The following is a 19,736-nucleotide window of genomic DNA, read 5'->3' on the forward strand; positions in this document are numbered from 1 at the left end:
ATTACAAAATGAATATAGCCCCGTCCTTCGGTGGTGGATGAGTATAATTATGACTTGATTTCACCACTTCTCATAGTTTTGACCTTAACCCTTTATATTTTCAGGATACTCTAACTCATAGATGGGCAATATACGGATCACATCCTCACATGAATTACTATGCCCGTGGACCAGAAGCTAACGCACAGTGTAAACAACATAATGTGGCTTCGTTCAGCTGACTCTATTTCTAAGCAAAAATGCAAATTTTGTCCATGAACAATCCACTAAGGAATAGGGGCAAACTTCTCACATATCAATGAATGCAGTCCGATTAATATTTGAGCTCAATGATAAGGGGCCTCCTTTTTATAGCCGAGTCCGAACGGCGTGCCGCAGTGCGACACCTCTTTCTGATGGTCTCGCCAGAATTCGAACCCAGGCGTTCAGCGTCGTAGGCGGACATGCTAACTGCTGCGCTACGGTGGCCTATTTCTAAGCTCTTTCATTTATTTGATGTTTTTTATGACACTCACACAAACACATTTTGGTCTTTACAACAGTATTAATGTCACTGCTGTAGCTAATTAAATTACAATCATCGCCAATTTTCCAAACCATACATATTTGCAAAATTCGCAAATCAAGAAGTATTCATGAATTACTCCACATTGTTATCTGGGCAATGTCTGCAAAATGGTTAGTGGCCATAGTGCGTGTGTATGGCTTGCTGTCTGTCTGTCTGCTCTTGTGTTGCGATGTTCAACAAACAATCGTAACATAGCGAAGAGCTGTGTGGCAGCCGCAACAACGAGCGACACAACAAACATGCATTGCACTTCTTTCTCCCTTCTCTCTATGCAGTACATTCCCAACTGGAATCGCTTGAATCTGCTTTGATGGGTTGGTTAGTTGGTGGCAGCGAGTTGATTCAGTTGATTTTTGGCTTCAGACGCAAACGGTCGTGTGTTGTCTGTGGCACTGTAAATGGAATACGAACGGACAGACGGACGAAAATGTAATGTAACACACCGGGAAAACGGAAGAAACTGTTGTTTTAATGATTTGTTTTTGTTCAACATACAAAGTAATGAAAGAAGTGTGCTCGCTTTATTCTCTCTCTCTCTCTCTCTCTGCCTCATAATAGAGACTTTGAGTAGTTGTGTTTTATTACTCCACCATGCCGGGAAATGGTCAATGTAAGGCAAACAACAACAAAGGAATTGGATTAATTACAAAACACAAGTTAAACTGTCATAATCCCCAATAAAAAAAGGGAAGACTATCCCTGAGTGTGGGGAGCGAAGCAAAAGAAAAATCGAAAAACGAATTGCGAAAATGCTGAAATTGTAAACCAAACACCACCACCTTACCACAACCCTCCCCCGGGGGGCCAATATTCACATACATGTAGTTAGTCAATCTTATGCACGTAGTTAAAACGTCTTTAATGAACGACCAAGACAAAGTTGTTTTTGTTGTTGTTTGGCCTCCTCAAGTACAACACCACATACGGATGCGGTGGAGTTTGTGTATCGGGATGGCATGGATGCATGCATAACTGATGCAGCCAGCGCCAGTCTGCTCATAATTCCAGTTTTGTTTTTGTGTACAAAAAAAAAAAAACAAAGAAGAAGACAACTGATTTTGTTGCCTCCCCAATCCGCAATTCAATCGGTTTACCATTCGGACGCTTGCCGCTTGGTCTCGAGTGTTGAATATTTTGTTGTTGTTGTTTTTTTTTGCTCTTCACCAAAAACAAGCAGAATCACACATACTAAGTAGACAAAGCCTGGAGAAGCACAATAACCAAGAGAAGAAAAAGAAAGAAGACATCGATGCTGGCAAAGTGGATGGCAAGGCCTTTTGTTTTTGTGAAATCGAACTGAGAGGCCGACAGACAGCCGCATTTACTTATTGAGTGCGAGAGTTTACTTACCTACATACTGTCAGTACTACATGCATGTGCCCAATGCAAGGCTGGATGTGTGTAAATGCTGTTGTTGCCTAGAGTACTTCAACAACGTTCGTAAATGTGTAAACACATAAACACACGCTTATAACACATTTTCAAGACAAAAGGTATGACAAGCTATAAAATTAAAAAAAAAATGAAATAAAATGTAATTGTATCTTCTACGTCATTTGAGATTTGTGGTGGAACAATGTCCCAATATGTTCATATAGACCCCCCCCCAATCCTCCCATAAATACTCACTCATCACTTTACTTTCCTGAGTAGGTAGATGTTGCCTTTATTTTGTCATCCCCCTGCTGATGTCTGCATTATTGGGGTTGTGCAGTAATGAAATCTCAATCTTGGTGTGGATTTACTACTTCACTGTCTAAATTATGAATGTTTTAAAGAATTTTCTTAAGCTTTTAAACATTAAGAAATGGTATCAAAAACTGAGACAGGATAAAATTATGCTTATGATATTATTAGCAGGATTTTAACTTAGAGGAGGTGTGACTTTGATTTTTTTTGTACATTCATTGACTTTATCTTAAGCAACTTCACAAATAATTCCCCATTTCTTCTTTTTTTAGAAATTCTATACTTAAACTTGGGTTAGGTTTGGTTGAAAAGAGGGTGCGTATATTAATCGGCCGGGCCGAACTTTGGATATCCACCACCTCGTGTATATATGTAAACACCCTTTCGTCACAATCCAGTGAAAATTGGATAACTTATGCTTCCAAATTCGGCACGGACATTGAGTGGTCTAAAAAATATAAGTCACTGTTGAATTTTGTGTTCCGAATTTCAACAAAATCGGGTAATAACTAAAGCTTTTATGACCTTCAGACCCTTGACCAGCATATCGGTCTATATGACAGCTATATCTAAATACATTCCGATCTGTACCATATTTGAGTCGGATGTTGGGAAGCGTAAAGCTATTCACTGTTTCAAATTTCAGCGAAATCAGTTAAAAAATAAAGCTTTTATGGGTTTCAGATCCTTTATCGGGAGATTGGTCTGTATGGAAGCTACATCTAAATATAGTCCGATTTGATCCATATTTAGATTAGATGTCGGGAGGCTTAAAATAATCCACTATTTTAAATTTCACGCGAAATCGGGTAATAAATTGAGCTTTTATGGGCTCAGACCCTTTATCGGCAGATAGATCTAAATGACAGCTATATCTAAAAATATAGTCCGATCTAAACCATATTTGGGTCCTATGTTGGGAGGCGTAAAAATACTCACAGTTTCAAATCTCAGCGACGTCGATTAAAAAATAAAGCTTTTATTGGTTTCAGACCCTTAATCGATAGATCGGTCTATATGGCATCTATGTCTGAATACGGTCCAATCTGAACCAAATTCAGGTCAGATGTCGGTATCGGTGTCGGTATCCTACGGTGGTGGGTATAAAAAGTAACTACGAAAAAGAAAATTAATTTAAGGCATTCCGTGCTGCTTACAAAATCCCTGATTCTTTTCCATACCACGCCACTTAGTTGGTTTATGTCTGTTAGCCGCGGAAGCCGGGCAATGACATAGGAAATGCTCCAACGTCTCGTCATCTACTCCACATGCTAACACTTGCCGCACGGATTTCGCATAAGTGAGCACGTAGTCCTATGTGTCCTGTTACGATACCGAAAGCTTTGCCTACCTCCTGCTTGCTTCCTTTCAGTAAAAGCCTCATCTTCTCACAATCCTGATCTCCCTACCAACCAAGTTTCTTGACTCCAGTCCTCTGGCCTTCATTGCCAAATCGTCCGCTTTTTCATTCACCCTTACTCGGTTATGGCCCGGCACCCAAATGATGCGGATCGTGCCATTCTCAGAGAAAGCGTTAATCTTTTTCTTACACTTTTCTTGGAAGGCAATGCTTCCAACGGCACGGCCTTAAAAATTGGCGTTACTCTGGTAGTGCTATATGGATATTCATTCTGCACGGATGAGATCGAAGCTTGAGAATACGGTTCTGTAGGCGAAGATCCGGGCGATCATGGAATGTGTGTAGGGGTATGGTGGACGTCGAGCTTGAACATCATTACGGTCAGTGAACATGCCATTAAACCTATAAAAATCAGGACGGTCCTTTATGCCTTCTCTGAAGGCGGCACGATCTGCATCTCTTGGAGTCGGAATTGTGCGTAAGGACCAGGGGATTACAGCCAGTGAACTGGTTGGTACAAATAAAGGGCGTGGCCGACGACAGCCCATGAAGCACTGTTAAACGGTGAGGATAACGGTAGGACTACAAAAACCCTATTGCGATCTGTTTTTATACCCTCCACCATAGGATGGGGGTATACTAATTTCATCATTCTGTTTGTAACTCTTCGAAAAATTTTTCTAAGACCCCATAATGTCTTGATCGTTATGACATATTAAGGGAAATAGACCTTAAACCGTGACTCCATCAAAAATCCATTAAAAATCGAAATTTCACTTGGAAAAATTAAAATGGCTGTATCTCCTGAACTACACGTCGTAGAGGGAAATGGACCTTAATTCGTGACTCCATCAAAAATCCATTAAAAATCGAAATTTCACTTGGAAAACTTAAAATGGCTGTATCTCCTAAACTATGCTCCGTAGAGGGAAATGGACCTTAATTCGTGACTCGATCAAAAATCCATTAAAAATCGAAATTTCACTTGGAAAACTTAAAATGGCTGCATCTCCTAAACTATGCGTCGTAAAGGGAAATGGGCTTTAATTCGTAACTCCATCAAAAATCCATTAAAAATTAAAATTTCACTTGGAAAACTTAAAACGGCTGTATCTCCTAAACTATGCGTCGTAGAGAGAAATGGGCCTTAATTCGTGATTCTTCGAAAAATCCACCCATGTCCGTCCGTCTGTCTGTCGAAAGCACGCTAACTTTCGAAGGAGTAAAGCTATCAGCTTGAAATTTTGCACAAATACTTCTTATTAGTGTGTGGGGATTGTAAATGGGTCATATCGGTCCATGTTTTGATATAGCTGCCATATAAACCGATCTGGGATCTTGATTCTTGAGCCTCTAGAGGGCGCAATTCTCGTCCGATTTGGCTGAAATTATACATGAGGTGTTTTGTTATGATTTTCAACAACTGTGCCAAATATGGTTTGAATCGGTCCATAACCTGGTATAGCTTCCATATAAACCGATCTGCAGTATTGATTTCTTGAGCCGATTTGGCTGAAATTTCGTATGACGTATTTCGTTATGACTTCCAACAACAATGCCAAGTATGGTTTAAATCGGTTCATAAACTGGTGTAGCTGCCATATAAACCGATCGTGAATCTTGACTTCTTGACCCACTAGAGGGCACAATTCCAATACGATTTGGCTGAAATTTCGCATGATGTGTTTAGTTATGACTGCAACTGTGCCAAATATGGTTCAAATCGGTTTACAACTAGATATAGCTGCCATATAAACCGATCTGGGATCTTGACTTCTTGAGACTCTAGAGGGCGTAATTATTATCCGAGTTTGCTGAAATTTTGTACAACGGCTTCTCCCAAGACCTTCAACATACGTGTGGAATGTGGTCTTTAGCCTGATACAGCTCCCATGTAAACCGATCTCCCTATTTTACTTATTAAGCCTCTGAAGGTAAAATTCTTATTCAATTTGGCTGAAATTTTACACATAGACTTCTACTGTGGTCTCCAACATTCAATTCAATTATCTTAGCAATTCTTTTCTTTTATCCTTTATTTGTCTAAAAAGAGATACCGGGAATGAACTCGACAAGTGGGATCCATCATGGTGGAGGTTATATAAGATTCGGCCCTGCCGAACTTGGCACGCTTTCACTTGTTTTCTATACAAACGATGAGTATGTCAGAATCGGCCTGGCCACACTTTTACAGAGTCAGCATACTATCTATGGATTCCATCCCCATTTCGTCAACATTAATATTTGCATAGGTATATATTGTCCCTTTTTGCTCTCCGTTTTTGCGAGTTTGTTTGATTTTCCTGCTATTTTGCCTTTTAACAAAACAAAAATCCATCTCTTGTGTGCAGTAAAGTAGAACAACTACAGTGCAAGGGTATTTTAAACAGGGAAATGCCGCAAACGCAACGCACAGTCGCCTGTGCTCAGATATCTTTTACAAACAGCGTGTACAATAAACAACATCAACAAAAGGATAGCATCAGTGTGGGTGTATGACCAAAATCAATTTTTTGCATAAATACTGCTGTAATAGTAGAGCTATTGCTGTAACAGCACCAAAATCAACAACTTACAGTCGGCAGACAGTGTTTGCTATTTTCAGCAGTCTTTTTTCTATGAGTCCATGATCAGACCAGTTATTTACTGCATCTGATTTTGACAATATTTTCCTGACAAGCGTGGGTGCTTGTATTGACCTATTTTCGTATTCGGGTTGACGTTGCTACCCCTCAATCCAGCTTAGTTGTATGCCATTCCAGGACCCTCTCGGCATGCATAAATAGAATATTTGGATCCCCTCATCTTATATCTGCTACGAATTTAGTCTACATCGGCTTATAATTGATATAGCTGCCCTATATACTGATCTCCCGATTTGAGGTCTCGGGTCCATAAAAGTGGCATTTAATTACCGATTTCAATGAAATTTGGTACAGCGAGTTGTGCACCTCGATATGCGTGGTGAGTATGGTCTAAATCTTACTATAATTGGATATAGCTGCCATATATATGCCAATCTTTCGATTTTACCTCTTGGAGCCATAAAAGGCGATATATGAACAAATTCGCCTTCATTCGACAACCTTACTGTCATTATCTCCTGCACACACAGGACTGTAACGAACGAAATTCAATTAATATTCTCAACATGCATATGCATTTCACATATTTTTTCCCCTTATAGAAAAGTTCCATGATATACAGACAAGGTGACCATTCACTCTGAAATCCAGTTACGAGGAGATACCATTTGGAAGTGGGAAAGTTGAAACGGAATAAAAATCCAATAAAATTAAATGAAATGAAATCTACTACATACATCAAAACAATTACAAGGTGATGGGATTTAACGATGAATTAGCCTGAAAAAAAGCTGACAATGCACCCCAGCCAGCAATCACAGAGCCGGCAACTGCTGCAGCTGTGCAAAAAGTGGTAGCTATTGTTGCCGACTATGACGACTGCGACAGCATTTTTGGTTTGTTTTTGTTTTCATTTTCCATTTCAACTAAAACTGACGTAATTTGCACTCCACCACTACATTTCGCATTGCACTCCATTCTCAGCGTAAAGCATGATGTTGTTATTGTTGTTGGGGCTGTCACAAGCGGTTTGCACAATGCAACAAACACACCATGCTTAGTGTTGCTGGTGGTGGTGGTGGTGGGAATGGGGGTGTGTTGTATGGCAAAGGAGGAACATGATCTTAGATTTAGTTTTTTTATGATTTTTTTGCTTGGTATTGTATGTTTGGCATGCCAACCGAAAGTGTTATCATGGCCAACGATCATCATGCGAAATTTTCGTTTGTTGTTATTGCTTTTGTTTTCTTTTTGAGAAAAACACCAAAATGTTTCATTGCAAACAAGTAGACCCCAAAAAGGTAAAGTAAGTGTTGTGGTTGTTGTTATGACTTGTGTTGTGTGATGTGCATAAGCAAACATAACAACAACAACTTTAACTGCCATCAACAGTTGTAATCCCACAATTGCAATAACATCTCAACAAAGTTGCATCCAGCATCTTTGGTGTTTCCCCACCTCATACTCCGACACACACTCTTTCTCTCGGCCTCTCTGCCACCCTCTCTTGCTGAGATCTTTGTTTGATGTTTACACGAGTCAAAAACCTGCTCATGTTAAATCAATCGACATCGTTATTCAGTCAAACATATTTACGCACGTACTTAAACACACGATTTCAGCCAAATGCATTACAAAAAACCAAAACATATTCAAACACACTGGCATATGAGCCAGCTTACATATTAATAGACATGTGTGAGTGTATAATTGAAATGACTTCTACTTCGATTTGTTTTTTTTTTCTGTACGCACTGCTGTAACTTTCTTTCTTAATCTTCAAGCTGTGAGTGTGTGTGTGTGTGGAAGTTTTTTTTTAATTATGCGAGGCTTAATCGATCAGTTGGGGAAATTATCAACAACTACAACCGCTCAGTGTAACACCTTGCCTTGTTACGCATGACCCTCATGAGAAAGTGACTGAGATGATAGGTGGAGATAGGCTTTGTTTAACATGAAAATACACACACACACACACACCATGTTTAGGGATGTCGTCATACCCCTCCACCGCTTTGAAATTATAATTAACTCATTATTTTTGGGATATTTAGAGATGTGGCTTTGTGGTTTCCCAGCCGAGGGATATTGTTGATTAATTTTTACAATTGTGTTGTTTCAGCTGCATTGATGTAAAATATTTACAACTTAGTGTTAATTTGAAATACACATTGTGCTAAAATTTTCCAGAGCAAGAAAAATGACAAAGGCATTGTTGCTAAATAAAAACTGCAAATATCTGTTAATAATTGCAATGTAAATTGCATTTAAAATCCCATTTAGTGTTAACGGTGATGGGGCCTGTATGACTTTTGTGGCAAAGGCAAGCTACGTTCAATCGTGGCGTCTTCCAGGGGCTCAAGACACCAAATCGGGGGATCGGTTTATATGGAAGCTATATCCAAATCTGAATCGATACTGCCCATTTCCAATCCCCAACGTCATAGAAGTCTTTATTTCTTTTTCCCTTCGACCGCTATCTTGATTTCAACAGACGGATAGACTGCCGAACATGCGTAGTCCGACCTAGAAAGTCAATAAGATCAAGAATATATAGGTGTTACGAATATTTGACCAGATATTTCCCACCATATGTTGATGGGTATAAAAAAAAGGAAACATTTCGAAAACCTTCGAATGCCTTCACCAATATTTTAAGATTTCCATTTATCGCTATAAACTGATAAATTTGGCAACGGCGACGGTTCTCACTGTTGCTCCGTGTGCCCAGGTTCGAATCCCGGTGGGCTCTGCCGATTTTTTTTAATTCAAGTTTTTTTTGCCTGTTAGGGCGAACATCATTTAATTTCACAATTTTTGTTTGGTTCTGTTTCGAGACGAGCTCAATTATCTGAGAATTTCTTTACAAATGGAAAAGGAAAGTCAGGAAAGTCGCAACACACACCAACCACTATTGGATGCTTTTCGTCTCTGGTAAGAAGACTTTTTCGGCAGCGCCCGTCCGGGATTCGAACCTCAGCACACGACGCAACCGCGAGAGCCGTTGTCTAGCGTTCGAAGCCTTCAATGCAACTTCCAACAGATGCACTAAATCATGTGTTACCATTGTTGCAGACAAAAAATCTGTAATTACGCTAACACATGCATTGGGAAATGTACAGCTAATAGACAGGGTTGTCGAGCGTGGTTAATGGTGTATTTGTATTATAGAGGCGTTTTCGCAGTAAATACGATACAAGTGCAACATATCAACATACGACCCTTGAAGCCATCACACTTAACGTGTTTGGTGCAATCTCTGGCTTTCCTTTTCTATTTGCAAAGAAAATCTATGATCTTTCAGTACGAGGAAAGAGAAACAAACAAAAATTGTGAAAGTTAATGATTTTCGCCCCAACAGGTAGCCATATCCAAATATAGACTGATCTGAACCATAAAAGGCACGGATGTCGAAAAGCTTAACATAAGTCACTGTACCTTTTACGGTACTTAAGACAAAACTTAAAATCGAGAGATCGGTCTATATGGCAGTTATATCCAAAACTGAAACGATATGGGCCAAATTAAATAGGGATTGCCAAGGGCCTAATACAACTCACTGTCCGAAATTTCGGGAGATCGGTCTATATGGCAGCTATATCCAAATCTGGGCCGATCTGGGTTAAATTGCAGAAGTTGTCGAAGAGCATAACGCAACTCACTGTCCTAAATTTCGGCGAAATCGGGCAAAAAATGCGCCTTCTATGGGTCCAAAACCTTAAATCGAGAGATCGGTCCCATAAAAGCCACATTTATTATCCGATTTTAATGAAATTTGGCCCAGATCGGTCAAGATTTGGATATAGCTGCCATATGGACCGATCTCTCGATTTAAGGTATTGGGCCAATAAAAGGCGCATTTGTTGTCTGATTTCCCTAAAATTTGGGACAGTGAGTTGTGTCAAGGCCTTCGGCATCCATCTTTAATTTGGCCTCGATCGGTCCAAAATTGGGTATAGTTGCCATATGAACCGATCCACCGATTTAAGGTTTTGGGCCCGTAAAAGGCGGATTTATTGTCGGATGTCGCCGAAATTTGGGACAGTGAGTTGTGTTGGGCCTTTCGACATTCTTCTTCTATTTGGCCCAGATCGGTGCAGATTGGGATATAGCTGCCATATGGACCGATCCGCCGATTTTAGGTTTTAGGCCCATAAAATGCGCATTTATTGTCCGTGTCGCCGAAATTTTGCGACAGTGGGTTATGTTAAGCCTCTCGACATTCTTCTGCAATATAGCACAGATCGGTCCAGATTTGGATATAGCTGTCATATAGACCGATCTCTCGATTTAAGGTCTTGCGCCCATAAAAGGCGCATTTGTTGTCGGATTTCCCTAAAATTTGGGACAGTGAGTTGTGCCAAGGCCTTCGGCATCCTTCTTTAATTTGGCCTCGATTGGTCCAAAATTGGGTATAGTTGCCATATGAACCGATCCGCCGATTTAAGTTTTTGGGCCCATAAAAGGTGGATTTATTGTCAGATGTCGCCGAAATGTGGGACAGTGAGTTGTGTTAGGCTATTCGACATTTTTCTGCAACTTGGCCCAAATCGGTCCAGATATGATATAGATCGATCTCTCGATTAAATGTCTGGCGCCCATAAAAGGTGCATTTATCGTTCGATTTTACCATAATTTGGGATAGTGAGTTGTATTAAGCCCTTCGACGTCTTTCTTAAATTTGGTCCAGATCGGTCCAGATTTGGATATAGCTGCCATATAGACCGATCTCTCGATTTTAGGTTTTGGGCCCATGAAAGGGGCATTTATTGTCCGTGTCGCCGAAATTTGCGAAAGTGGGTTATATTAAGCCCCTCGACATACTTCTGCAATATGGCACAGATCGGTACAGACTTGGATAAAGCTACCATATGACCGGTCCTCCGATTTAGGGTCTTAGGGCCATAAAAGCCACATTTCTTATCCGATTTTGCCAAAATTTTGGACAGTGGGTTATGTTAAGTCCCTCGACATACTTCTGCAATATGGCAAAGATCGGTACAGATTTGGGTAAAGCTGCCATATGGACCGGTCCGCCGATTTAGGGTCTTAGGGCCATAAAAGTCACATTTATTATCCGATTTTGCCAAAATTTGGGACAGTGAGTTGTGTTAGGCCCTTCGGCATCCTTTTTCAATTTGGCCGAGATCGGTCTAGATTTGGATATAGCTGCTATATGGACCGACCCGCCGATTTAAGATTTTGGGCCCATAAAAGGCGCATTTATTGTCCAATGTCGCCGAAATTTGGGACAGTGACTTATGTTAGGCTTTTCGACATCCGTGTCGTATGTGGTCCAGATCGGTTTATTTCTCGATATAGCTACTAAAAAGACCAATATTTTGTTATATACAGTTGAACAATGACTTATTAGCATTTGGTCCAAATCGGATCATATTTCGATAAAGCTGCTATGGGGTTTAAGGTATGCATTTTTCACCGGATTTTGATGAAACTTTGGATACCCACCGAGGTGGTGGGTATCCAAAGTTTGGTCTGGCCGGTTTTCGGTTATCGTTAGACAGGCGGACGGCCAAGACTATTATATTTCGAATATTTCTACTTTATGTGGCCTTAAACCCTTATTTTGAGGAATTGCAAATGGAATGACGAAGTTCGTGTGGTCTTCTCTATCGTTTAACTGCATTCAGTTTTCCGGAGGAAGAAGCTTATGTCCCCATTCGTTTATCGTTATTATTGTGCGCAGCTGCACATATTTTATGACTGACAGTGGAGGTGCCAAATGCGTAGTGACAACAAATGTAAATTTGTCTTACCTGCAAATGTTTTCACATAGAAAATATGAAATAATCAGGGATTTCCTTTGTCGCAACCCAAAGTTTTTCTTTATTTTAGCCGATATTAGTATCAACACACCCATTGCTACATAGTTTATACATAATTCATTTCATTCATACTTAACTGTCTATTTCCGACTTTTCCCATTGTCTTTGTTCAAAGTCCAGTTGGCATTAAAATTCCCCATAAGTTTATTAATAAAACTTGCTAATAGGTGGTGCTCACACAATTTTTGTCAAGATAATCATCATCAACACGCATTTAAAACAAGTGCAAACGTTTTTGTGATTTATAATTAGGCAGTACGTTTTCGGACGTGCCTGACAGACTATGAAGCATCAAACGATCAGTGCACGGACGAAAACGTTTTCCAAAAAATTGTTTGTTAGTGCTGTGGCATAAGAGTGTTGGATGACAATGACACTATGAAAACTTGAGCGGCATATTAATTGGCAGCTAAAGAGGCCAGCAATCAAACTGACGTTGTATGTAAAAGAAAAAGAAATGTTTGTATAGTTTTGAATAGTTCTGGGCTTCATGAAAGAAGTGATATATGGCAAACCGTCCATCTACTATCTCTTCATATCGGGGAATAGGCTTATATGGCTGCTAATCTAGCTGAGAATCGATTTGGCCAGTTTGCAATTCCCAACTACCTACTTTAATAAGAAGTAGGTGTGCAAAATTTAAAGCAGGTTGCCTTGTTCCTTTGAGTTCCATTGTGGTTTCGACCCATGGTACAAAGGAAATGACACAAGCTTATATTTCCATCCTAAAGTGGCGGGTATAACAACGTATGTCTGGGGACATCATCATTGACCATCAATAAACATAGATAATCGATTATTTTTACAACCCTCCACCATAGGATGGGGGTATACTAATTTCGTCATTCTGTTTGTAACACCTCGAAATATGCTTCTGAGACCCCATAGAGTATATATATTCTTGATCGTCATGAAATTTAAAGTCGATCTAGCCATGTCCGTCCGTCTGTCTATCGAAAGCACGCTAACTTTCGAAGTAGTAAAGCTAGGCGATTGAAATTTTGCAAGAGTACTTCTTATTAGAGTAGGTCGGTTGGTATTGTAAATGGGCCAAATCGGTCCATGTTTTGATATAGCTGCCATATAAACCGATCTTGGGTCTTGACGTCTTGAGCGTCTTGAAAAGTGTCTACTTTTCCCGAATATTGATATCAGTTTTGTGTTTTACTACCAAAGACCTTTCATTTGAGCCCCATGTGGCTATGGTCGTAAATGTGTCCCCTTTGGGGGAGGTTTTTGGGGAGAGGCGGCCCCCCAAACACTTGTTCTCATATTTGGATATCAGATTCTAAGTCTACACTCAAATACCTTTCATTTAAGCCCCATATTCCCATGGTCAGTAAATAAGTCCTGTTTGGGGGTTGTGTTTTGGAAAGGGGTGGACCCCCAGAAACGTGCTCCCACATTTGGATATCAGATTCGTATTCTACTCGCAAATACCTTTCATTTGAGTCCCATATTACCATGATCGGTAAATATGTCTGATTTAGGGGTGTTTTGGGGCCTGGGATGGTCCCCCTAGCACTTGGTCCGACAATTGGATATCAGATACGATTTCTTATCCTAAATACCTTTCATTTGAGTCCCATATTGTCGTGATTGGTCTAAATATATGTTTGGTAGGTTTTAGGGTGGGGCAGCCCACCTAGGTACCCCATCTGAAATTAGGATACCAAATTTTTATTTTTAGGGTACTATATGAGAGCACACAAATTTTCGCTTAAATCGCACCACCCATCTCCGAGATCTGGCGTTTCTGAAGATAAGGTTAAGGGGGGAAGGTCCGTCCCCCCTTCAGATATTAGAAAATGTAGTACCCTATTTTAACCATGGGATTATTATGCACCATCTGTGAAAATTTCAAGAAAATCGGTTCAGCCGTTTCTGAGTCTATAAGGAACACACACAGACATACAAACAAACACAAATTGATTTTTATATATAAGATAGCTGCCATATAGACCGATCTGCCGATAATGGGCCTGAAGCCCATAAGAGCTCTATTTATTACCAGATTTCGCTGAAATTTGAAATAGTGAGTAATTTTAGGTTTCCCGACATCTGACTTAAGTATGGTTCAGATCGGATAATATTTAGATATAGCTGCCATATATACCGATTTGCCGATAAAGGGTCTGATGCCCATAAAAGCTTTATTTATTACCCGATTTCGCTGAAATTTGAAACAGTGGGCTATATTAAGCCCCGCGACGTCTGACGTAAATATGGTTTAGATCGGACTATATTTATATATAGCTGCCATATATACCGATCTGCCGATGAAGGGTCTGATGCCCATAAAAGCTTTATTTATTACCCGATTTCGCTGAAATTTAAAACAGTGGGCTATATTAAGCCCCCCGACGTCTGACGTAAGTATGGTTTAGATCGGACTATATTTATATATAGCTGCCATATATACCGATCTGCCGATAAAGTGTCTGATGCCCATAAAAGCTTTATTTATTACCCGATTTCGCTGAAATTTTAAACAGTGAGTAGACCGATATATAGACCGATCTCCCGATAAGGAGTCTGAAGCCCATAAAAGCTTTATTTATTACCCGATTTTGCTGAAATATTAAACAGTGAGTAGGTTAAGACCTCCCGACATCAGATCAAAATATGGTCCAGATAGGACTATATCTAGATATAGCTGTCATATGGACCGATCTCCCGATAAAGGGTCTGAAGCTCATAAAAGTTTTATTTTTTATCCGATTTCGTTGAAATTTAAAACAGTTAGTGGTTTAGGGCCTACCAATATCTGACCCAAGAATGGTCCAGATCGGACTATATCTAGATATAGGTGCCATATGGAGCGATCTGCTGATTAGGGCTCTGAAGCCAATAGAAGTTTTATTTACTACCCGATTTTGCTGAAATTTGAAACACTGAGTAGGTTAAGACCTACCGACATTAGACCCAAACATGGTCCAGATCGGACTATATCTAGATATACCTGCCATATGGACCGATCTCCCGCTTAAGGCTCTGAAGCCCATAAAAGCTTTATTTTTTATCCGATTTCGCTAAAATTTTAAACAGTAAGCTGTTTAAGGCCTCCCGACATCTGACCCAAACATGGGACAGATCGGACTATATCGAGATATAGCTGGCATATGGACCAATCTCCCGCTTAAGGCTCTGAAGCCCATAAAAGCTTTATTTTTTAATCGATTTTGCTGAAATTTGAAGCAGTGTTTAACTTTAGGCTTCCCAGTATAGGACCAAAATATGGTCCACATCGGACTATATTTAGGTATAGCTGTCATATAGACCGATCTGCCGATAAGGGGTCTGAAGCCCATAAGAGCTCAATTTATTACCCGATTTCGCTGAAAGGTGAAACAGGGAGTAGTTTTAGATTTCCCGACAACCATACCAAATATGGTTCGGATCTGACTATATTTAGATATAGCTGCCATACAGACCGATCTCCCGATAAAGGGTCTTAAGCCCATAAAAGCTTTATTTTTTAACCGATTTCGCTGAAATTTGAAACTGTGAGTAATTTTACTCTTCCCAACATCCGACCCAAATATGGTACAGATTGGACTATTTTTAGATATAGCTGTCATATAGACCGATGTGCCGATTAAGGGTCTGAAGTTCTTAAAAGCTTTGTTTATTGTACGATTTTTTTGAAATTTGAAATGCAAAATTCAACTGTGACTTATATTTATTAGACCACTCAATGTCCGTGACAATGCATAAGTTATTCAATTTTCACCGGATTGTGACAAAAGGTGGAGGGTATCCAAAATTCGACCCGGCCGAACTTAATGCCTTTTTACTTTTTTATGTATCGCATACTAATCCCATGGGATTAGCTAGGGTGCCACAATGTGTGACAAAATTAGAACAACCATTTTATTATGAAGGCCATTCAAATTTGAAGACAAGCAACAAAAACCAAAAAGGGTCCATTAAAAATGCATTCAATCAACAAGTGACCACAAACTAGCGGCTATTACAACCTTTTGTATGCTTTATATGGATTAGACATGGCCTAATCTATTGATTCGTTGTAATCCAAGTCCATTGAAATAAAAGAAGAATGCCCTATCATATGTCATTATGGATAAATCAAATCAATAATCACGGGTCCCAAATGCATCCAACCACCATAATGGTGGTCTTGGGCTTTGAAAACCCTCTTGACAAGATTTGATTTATGACCTGAAAAGCAATTTCATAAAATTTAATAATTTTTGATGGAATTTTCATGTTAACACTTGACCTTGGGTAAGAAAAATAAACAAAACTAAGGCAAATTTGTATGCATTACAAAATTTAAAACTAAATTATCTTAAATTTCAATTTGAAATGATAGTGGGAGTAGATAGAGCCAACAAACACCATGAATTACATGGATTTGAACATTTTTTTATAATTCCACCATTGTTTTGGGAACTCCTCCTCCACCTAAATCAAAAAAAAAAAAAAAAAAACTGTTACACATGCTTGCAGCAAACGCTTAAATGGCCATAAATCCATGGTATTCGTATTACAGAGTTTTTTTAACATTCGTGGGTGCCCCCCCCCCCCCCCCCACAAAGAAATGTGGAGCCATGGTCATTATCTGCCACTATTAATTTCAAAGAAAAGTTGTGATAACCTTCATAAATGGTTGAAAACAATCATCACCTGTCATATGGAATTTTAATTAATTTCAACTTCTTTGGCATTGAATTGAGAGTGTAATGTACACTGAAAAAAAAAGTTGGCCCAAAAGAAGCCAAAGAACCAAAACTTTAAAATAAAGACATTTTTTTTATACCCACCACCGAAGGATGGGGGTATATTCATTTTGTCATTCCGTTTGTAACTCATCGAAATATCTATTTCCGATCCTTTCAATTCTTGATCAGCGTAAAAATCCAAGACAATCTGGGCATGTCCGACCGTCTGTCCATCCGTCTGTCTGTTGAAATCCCGCTACAGTATTTAAAAATAGAGATATTGAGCTGAAACTTTGAACAGATTCTTTTTTTGTCCATAAGCAGGTTATGTTCGAAGATGGACTATATCTTGATATAGCCCCCATATAGACCGATTCGCCGATTTAGGGTCTTAGGCTTCTAAAAGCCACATTAATTATCCGAATTTGCTGAAATTTGGGACAGAGAGTTATGTAAGGCCAGTTGACGTCTTTGATTAATTTGGCCCAGATCGGTCCAGATTTGGATATATCCGATCCGCCGATTGAGGGTCTTAGGCCCATAAAATCCACATTTATTATTCGATTTTTCTGAAATTTGGGACAGTGAGTTGCGTTATGTCCTTAGATATCCTTCGTCAATTTGGCCCAGATCGGTTGAGATTTGGATATAGCTGCCATATAGACCGATCCTCCGATTTAGGGTCCTAGGCCCATAAAAGCCACATTTATTATACAATTTTGCTGAAATTTGGGATAGTGAGTTGTCCTAGACCCTTCGACATCTTTCTTCAATTTGGTCATGATCGGTTCAGATTCGAATATAGTTGCCATATAAACCGATTTCTCGATTTAAGGTTTCGGGCCCATAAAAGGCGAATTTATTGTCCGATGTCTCCGAAATTTGGAATAGTGAGTAAAGTTAAGGCCCTTGACATACTTCTGCAATATGGCACAGATCAGTTCAGATTTGAATATAGCTGCCATATAGACCGATCTCTCGGTTTTAGGTTTTGGGGGCCATAAAAGGCGCATTTATTGTCCGATGTCGCTGAAATTTGGGACAGTGGGTTAAGTTAAGCCCCTTGACATATTTCTGCAATATGGCAGAGATCAGTTCAGATTTGGATATAGCTGTCGTAAAGACCGATCTCTCGAGTTAAGGTTTAGGGCCCATAAAAGGGGCATTTACTGTCCGATGTCGCTGAAATTTAGGACAGTGGGTTAAGTTAAGCCCCTTGACATACTTCTGCAATATGGCTTAGATCGGTCCAGATTTGAATATAGCTGCCATATAGACCGATCTCTCGGTTTTAGGTTTTTGGGGCCATAAAAGGCGCATTTATTGTCCGATGTCGCTGAAATTTGAAACATTGAGTTTTGTTAGGCTTTTCGATGTCTTTCTGCAATTTGGCCCCAATCGGTCCAGATTTGAATATAACTGCCATGTAGACCAATATCTCGTTTTAAAGTCTTGGCCCCATAAAAGGCGCATTTATAATCCGATTTCATTGAAATTTGACACAATGACTTATATTAGGCTTTGCGACATCCGTGTCGTATGTGGTTCAGATTGGTTTATTTTTAGATATAGCTACTGTAAGTATAAGTATGGTCAAAATGGGAACATATTTCGATATAACTGCTATGGGACATAAGGCACGCAATTTTCACCGGATTTTGATGAAAGGTGGTTTACATATATACCCGAGGTGGTGGGTATCCAAAGTTCGGCTCGGCCGAACTTAACGCCTTTTGACTTGTTTTTTTTTTATTTAAAAATGTGTTTTTGTAGAGTTTTTCTCCGAAAAATGTATTTTTACTGTTTTTTTTTATAATTTTCTTTTCCTTTTTAAAAATTTTGGTGAAATTTTTTTCTCACCCCCTTGGGGCAATTAAATTTCTACGCTTTTAAAGTTGCTCGAATTCAAATTGGCACAATTAGTTGCAATATGCGATGTCACTATTCATTTGTCATTCCACATTCCTTCTCATTTGAATATGACAATTTCACCTTTTTTGATTATAGCTTCTGGGAGTCCATGGGTTGGTTGGTTGGTTGCTTGCTTGAGCTGCAACACCAGAAGACTGCCCTCGTTAGTCTATCTCTGTGCAAAGAGTGTCGCCTGTAGACTAACGCCTGATGGCTGTTTTGCTAACCAGATTGTCACCACAAAACGGGTATATTGTTAAAATGCCTGACAGATAGTCAGCAGACAGACAGACAGACAGATAAACATGTTGTTGCGTATATAACGTTGGAGAGAAAAAAAATGAAAATTATTTTTTGAATGCATCAAACGATTTTTGACGTCTCGTCAAATGACAATTTAATGTGCGATGAAAGTCGACTGCTTAACCATTCACTTGCGGCCCCCTTGCGTTTTTTGTTTCTCTGTTGTGCGCAAGTTTTTTTTTTCCCCCAATTGAAATGAAAATGAAAAGTGCGTAAAAGTTTTCAACATCAGACAGTTAGTCAACAATAACAAAAAACATTGAGCATCACTATCATTATCATCATCATCGAATGCATTTTGTACAGCTAGGTCATCGATATTCATTCGCATCATCAGCTACTGTCTATGGGACAGCAACTTATGTTTAAACTTAAAAAGGTAGTTTTGTTAGATAATAAGCAAAATAAGATAACTAACTTAAAATTTACGTAGATAGATATATTATAAAGGGAGCTCTTTGGAGATAGTAGTAACTTTTATGCTTGGGCAATGAAAATATGTTATAAAGTTGGGCTGAGAACCCCAACTTTATATCGCACTCGAAGAAGAACTCGAAGGGTTTTCCCAGTTTTCTTATGTAAAATATGCCAATATTGTACTTCACAGATCTCCTATGAGAGTTAACACAATCTCTAACAAGTAATGGTTTATTTCGGACAATAATTGAACTGAATATTGGAGACCATAGTAGAATTCATTGAGTAAAATTTCAGCCAAATCTAGTAAGAATTGCGCACTTTAGAGTCTGAAGAATTTATATATGGAGATCGGTTTGCAGGGGAGCTGTA

At 39.3% G+C, this 19,736-nt stretch overlaps 1 protein-coding gene and 1 long non-coding RNA gene across 2 annotated transcripts in view; one reads left to right on the forward strand and one right to left on the reverse strand.

The window, feature by feature from the left end:
• Window positions 1-1,257: 1,257 nt before the first annotated feature.
• Window positions 1,258-19,736, forward strand: part of LOC106084663 (probable serine/threonine-protein kinase DDB_G0282963) — a 174,442-nt gene continuing 155,963 nt past the window's right edge. The window contains exon 1 of the mRNA XM_059370834.1: window positions 1,258-2,061. The gene's annotated coding sequence lies outside the window, so the exon portion shown is untranslated. The remainder of the gene's footprint in view (window positions 2,062-19,736) is intronic.
• Window positions 16,309-19,736, reverse strand: part of LOC106084665 (uncharacterized) — a 46,588-nt gene continuing 43,160 nt past the window's right edge. Inside the window, exon 3 of the long non-coding RNA XR_001220850.2 lies at window positions 16,309-16,476. This is a non-coding gene — a long non-coding RNA (uncharacterized LOC106084665). The remainder of the gene's footprint in view (window positions 16,477-19,736) is intronic.

The sequence above is a fragment of the Stomoxys calcitrans genome, chromosome 1 (assembly GCF_963082655.1).
Source record: "Stomoxys calcitrans chromosome 1, idStoCalc2.1, whole genome shotgun sequence".
NCBI classification, from domain to species: domain Eukaryota; kingdom Metazoa; phylum Arthropoda; class Insecta; order Diptera; family Muscidae; genus Stomoxys; species Stomoxys calcitrans.